The sequence below is a fragment of the Parus major genome, chromosome 13, assembly GCF_001522545.3.
Source record: "Parus major isolate Abel chromosome 13, Parus_major1.1, whole genome shotgun sequence".
NCBI classification, from domain to species: domain Eukaryota; kingdom Metazoa; phylum Chordata; class Aves; order Passeriformes; family Paridae; genus Parus; species Parus major.
Window position 1 is genome coordinate 11461757 of NC_031782.1, and position 6410 is coordinate 11468166.

Genomic DNA, 6410 nt, shown 5'->3' on the forward strand with positions numbered 1-6410 from the left:
CAGAAACTGCTGCCGGGTGGGGGGAGAGGGAGGGCTGGGGGGGGTGAAGAATCTGCGAATTTGCTGAGCTGTCGTGAGAATGCCAGAGGTTTGGATAGTGGCATTGCATTCATCTGTCTCTAGCAGCCTAGATCTTAGAATGTTTTATTTCTCTTACAATTGCTGTGTCTCTGACATGGGCTGGGAGGGCGAGCAGCGGATTCGTGTGATGGTGGTACATGCCGCGGTGCTCATAGAATTTGGTGCCATATTAATGAAGGCTTTTATCTCTGAATTAATTGCTTGCTCCGGTGCATGGAGTTATAGGTAGCTGTGTTTTGTGGGCAGGATGTCGGTGCATTCCTGCTTGTTTTCCCGGAGCGGGCATCCCCATCATGGCTGTGCGGGGCTGCGCGGCGGCGAGCGCGGCCAGGGCTGAGCACCAAGGACAAGGATGCGGGTCCCGCACTGCTCCGCCTGGCTCCGCACGGCTCCCCCGGGGTCCCACACGGCTCCCCCAGGTCTCTCACAACCTTTCCTGGTCCCTCACAGCCCCCCCGGCCCCTCACAGCCCCCCCCGGGTCCCTCACAGCCCCCCCCGGTCCCTCCCAGCCCCCGGCCCCGCGCATCCCTCCCGTGCGGGCGGCCGTGGCTCCCCAGGGGATGCGATGGTTCTCGGGCTGGAGTGAATGTTTCCAGCAGCATTTCGCAGCCGACACGTTCTGCTGGCACACACCCTGTACAGGCTGCATGGGTGCACCATGCACCTAAATGGAGAGGGGTAAAAACCCCAGCAGCGCAGGAAGCAGGAGCTCATGTGTGGATGAGCATGAAGCGGAGGGCGGGAGAGTTGCTGCAGTGCCAAGCTTAGCGCTGGAACAGACATTCCTGCAAAAAATGTGTGGACTGTGCATTTAACAGGTTAGATGAGAAAATGTCTTTGCATGGTGAAGTGTGTGGCCTTTCAAATGGCAACAGAGTGCTCCCCAGGGCTGCACAAGCCATGGTGTCACCGATATCTTCCACAAGTTAGTGCCCGCTCTCTTTGCTACCACTGATGCTGGGCTCACACACACTCACACACTCCTCAAATTCACTTTATTTCTCCTTCCTTCCTTCCTTCCTTCCTTTTACCTGGACACTACCATACCAAAAACTGGGTTCTTTCTGTTTGTTTGGTTTTGTGGTGTTTTTTGTTTAAGAAAAATCAGACTTCATACCTCCAATGGTAGGATCTTAGTTTTAAGCCAAATAAAAGGCCAAAATGATTGGCTGAGGAAATGAAAAGTTCCTAGGTTTTCAAATAACTTTATCACACATAAAGAACTTTGTAAAGAATTCCTGTGAGAAGAAAGTAAAAATGGTGGAATATTGAGTAGAAAATGAGATAAAACTCAATGAGACTACTATGAGGGTACTTTGGGAGTAAGATAGGTGTGAGGTATTTTTTACCCTTATAGAACCAGTTATGGTTGCTACCTGAATACAAAAATGGAAAATTCAACTTTTACAGGATTTTATAACACAGGCTTTCATATTATTTAGACATAAAACTTCCACTAAAATAATCCCAGATACTTATTTTAGCACACTTCTTTCTTTTCACTCATCTTTGAGAAAAGCATTGCCTGAGAGGAATTTAGCCAAAATTATTTCATAAGCTTTAAAAGAAACCATTCATAACGCAACTTAAAGTTTTATCTCAGCAAAAAGTTCTGTCTTCTATTCACAGCTGATAGCCAAGGTGGTTTCCTGTGACAGCCTCCTGACCTCATAATTTTAAAGAATAAATCATAGACCAAGAAATAATAGTTACAAGTAATGGGAAAATTTTTCATAGTGCTTTACAGAAACATTTTAAATGAGTCAATATGTATATATGATTTTAATTCTAACAATCAGGACATTTTCCTCCTCCCACTGTGGAAGAAGCCTTGCTATTAGTTTTGGAAACTTAAGGACCAAGACAGTTATAAAAGTTGAACTTAGATACCATTTATTTATAACCATGATGAAAGGTTTTCTTTCCTAAAAACTTTTCTAAAATTAAATTTTAATTTTTTTTTTTAAAAATTAAGAAATCATTGATGAGTTTTAAAATCCAATCAAACACTTCAGAAGGTGGGGAATATTATTGTATTGTGTGTCACTTGGGCACTGACATTCTGGAGGGCCAACTGAACAATAACACAGATGCTACTTGTTAAACATCTGAATAAATATGTTGACATCAATCAGAATACACACAGAAGTTTCAGTATTTGCAGAATCTGATCAAAGGAATTGACCACATTTGATTACCAGTTAATCAATTACATTTGATTAACAGTTAACTGTGCAGAAGTTTGAACCCTATTAATACAAGTAATTACTATATAGAGAAATTTATTGTTGTGACATCATTACTATTTAGAAGATTGAAAAAAGAAAAGTTAACCACTCAGGCATTAATGGAAGTAGCTAAAGTTCTAGCACTGACTTCACTAAATAATGAATGAATTCAGAAAAAATGTCATTTTACAACACTGCAGCATTTTACCTTTAGAGAATTTGTACCAGTTTTATTAAATGCACAAAGCACATCCTTACAACTGGGCACACTGAAGTTTTAGGAAGTGCTTTCTTCCAGTTGGTTTCTCAACATTCATAACTGGACTGAAAACTTCTTCCATAAAGTTCCCTCCTCATCTTACCCCTCAGATAAGTGTAACAGCAGTGTGCAGTGGATCACCTAGAGCTCTGCTCAGTGAAAATCAGTCAGATCAAGCTCCCAAAAAAATTTCTGAAATTTGTACATAAAAAAGTCTTCTGATCAGGAGACAATTTAAAATTATTTTTAAAAAATGTATTTATACACCTGATGTGGTTTAATCGGAACTAGTTGTTTGACTGACCTTATTGAAAAGCATATATTTAAAACATTACATGCAATAGAACTCTCCAGCAAAGTTTCAAAATTATTTAAAGCTGTACTCTGAACACTTTTTATATATGGGATTTATCAGTTATTTTTACAGAGCTTTAACAAATTTCCATCAAAAGCTACATAATACAGAGGAAATTAATGTTCAGATGGGAAATGTGAGACTTTTTTATTCTCTTGTTTTTGCCCAAGTTGTGCCTAAAATTGAAGACTGTCAAGACTGATCAAAAAAACCCCATAAATAAAGCAATCATTTTAGCATCAAAATAATCTGGTGCCTAAGTCAGTACATGTATTTTTATGAGTAAATTAATGAACCTGGGTGTAAGTAAAATTCTTTTGCTCTTGTAAAGTGAAGTGATATAATAACAAGGACTAAAATAATATCCTTCAGATGGACAGTCACTTAGAATTACTGTAAACTTGCTGATATCAGTTTGGTGTTAATGCTGCAGCTATATTTACTCACACACTTGCAATACTTTCACACAGTGTCTAACACTAGCACTAAGCCAGAGGTCCCTTCACTGGAATAAGGAGCTGCTCAGCAAGAGAATTTCTCACCTCACAGGGATTGGTCCCCTTTGTAGAAGTGTCGTGACAGAAGATGTGGAACTAAGTGCTATTAAATTATAACTTTATCCTTACCTATGATACCATGAAAGTGAATATTTGATATACTTCAGTGTTTGTATCAGCAGAGCTAAAGCTGTGTGGACACAGCACCTGCACTACTTGTGCAAGTCAGGGGGAACAAGGCCTGCCTGTGAGTTTTCCATAGCCATGCTGCATTCCTGCATCCTGGGAGCTGTAATACTGGCACACAAACTTAGAACACTATTATTGTCATACTATTATTGTCATAAAAAGACTACCACAACCCTAAACCTAAAGCAGATTTGAAAATTAAGTTAAATTCTATTATTAATAACTTGGTGGGGCAAAAAAAGGACTACAGTCACTGTAATTAGCAGTTAAGTCCCTTTAACTAACTTCTGCTGTAGTGATTAAACCACCTAAACACAACCTGCATGCCAAAACTCACGTATTCCAAAATACTCCAGTGAGTGTGGAAAGTGATGTTAGATGTCTTTCAGGAAGTTTGAAAACCTAAAAAGTGAAAGCTGATAATAAAAAGCTATAGAAACTAACTACAGTAAAAATATTTTAGGAAATGAATCTGCTCTTTTAATATAATACTTCCCATATTATCCATATTATATGTCTTCATGGCTATCCAAATCATACTTTAGGGTTTTAGGGTTTAAAAAGTTCATGATTAATGGTAGTCTGGAAAAATCTTGTTTGTTTGGATTGTGTTTGCATTGTTTTCATCAATGCTACATTGGCTCTACTGACATATGTCACTAAATTCTGTAACATTAGCACAAAAATTTAAAAGGGAAGAATAGGGGTGAATGGATGAAAGGAAAAGAAGCAAATGTCTTGTCAAGGGGAACTGCTGGGACTCTGAGGGAAGTCTCAGTCCTAATACAATTAAACTCCTATATGCTTAAGTAATGGCCACCACTTTCTCCAATAAAGAATGAATTGTGAATTGAATAATGAATTGTTAAATTATTAGATAAAGCATTAGACACAGGTGACCAGAAACAGATGCACATACTTGTAGGATGGTTGATTTTTTACAGTACCTTGTAGACATACATTTGATGAAGCTCCAAAGCAGTCTTAAGGCCAATATCTCTGCCTGGCACTGTCCTGCAGAGAGATGCACTGGCTCATTTGAAGCTGGCTCAGAACCCTTCAGCTTTCTCCTTGTTACAATGAGTGCCAGCCACTCCAGCTGTAAAAATTATATATAGTCCTATACAAATATATATATATATATTCCTATATTCTATTAGGGTGATCATTTGACTACTTATTTCTTAGCATTTGTCAGGATGACTGGAGTGTCCTGGGGTTCTCTGTTGGTGCAGTCTGAACTGCAGTTTTGCAAACCATTGTACCTGCAGCCCCACTCACAGGAAAATAATGCAGGAAAAGAGGTGGCTTGTGTGAGACTGGCAGTGACTTGTGTAAGACTGAAAGTGAAGAGCAAAGTGGAAGCTGGGGGTTGATTAATGTGAATTCAAGCTCAGAAAATCACAGAATCACTGAATCATTAGGGTTGAAAGGAAAGGACCTCTGGAGATCATCAAGTCCAAGCCACCTGCCAAGGCAGGGTCATCTGGAGCAGGTGACACAGGAATGTGTCCAGGTGGGTTTGGGATGTCTCCAGAGGAGGAACCTCTCTGTCCCAGGAACCTCCCTGGGCAGCTGTTCTGGGACTCTGCCACTCTTAATATAAAGAAGTTCCTTGTGTTGAGGTGGAACTTCTTGTGTTTCTGTTTATGGCCATAACTTCTCATCCTACTGCTGGGCACCACTGAAAAGAGTCTGGACACATACATATAAAAACAGAGATAAGATAAAAAATCCCAAAACCTGATACAGAATGTCAGAGATGAAGAAGTTTTGGTTTTTTTTCCATCATCATGCTTCATAGCTTATTTAGTGTTGTACTATTTAAAACAGATTTCTATTGCAATACAAATTTCTTTTAACATGAATGATAAGACATAATTGTCCATTTTCCCAGTTTTGCCTACTAAGAAACCAACATCCTCTCCAACACCTAATGCTGCAAATCTCAGCAGTTCTGGGAATATTCTCACATGACAGGCCTCATTTTATCTTCTCATTAATCCCTGTTCCACTGAAGTCAGTGTGTTGCTGAAGGAAAAGCCAGGGCACATCCAGTATAGATTCTTACAGGTATTCATCTGAGAACTGGGAAATCAACCAAAGTTAAATTATGACTCAGTAAGGATCTTCAAAAAGTGTTTTTTACACTGCATAATGCTTTTGTAGAAAGCTCTAAACCTACATTCCAGCTAACTGATTTACCATACTCCAAATATTTTTTCATTCATTCCTTCTTTTCTATTCTATACAGATGATCAGCTAAAACTTTACACTCCAGCCCACAGACTGTAATATAAATTGATCTTCAGTGACATATAAGTCTTTTCCTGGCCCTCTGGACAAAAAGGAATTTCTCCATTCTAGAAAATGAACTGTTTTCTGTGAATGGAAATTCTGAACAAGAACCAGGGAGGCTTCTTGACAGTTTAGGAGAGAGAGATGCATTCATATTCTTTTTAGAAAAGATATGACAGCTGATGATAGAAATGGACCTCCAGATAACCTCACTGGAAGTAGATGTGAACTTTCTGGGCAGGAGGAAGCTGTGTACTTAGAACAAGATACATTTCTTATACAATGAACAAAAATATCCCAGAAAGTACCAGGAAAGAACAATAAATTCCAGAAAAAAAGAGCCCATGACCATAGTCAGTTAACTATAATTATTATTATTAGGTAAGGAAGATCCTTTCTCATGGAATGAGACTAAAACTCATTGAGCACTAATGAAATTAGGGACTACAACTGCCCCTATGGAAAATACCCAACACACAAAAACCAGGGTGAAGAGGGATTT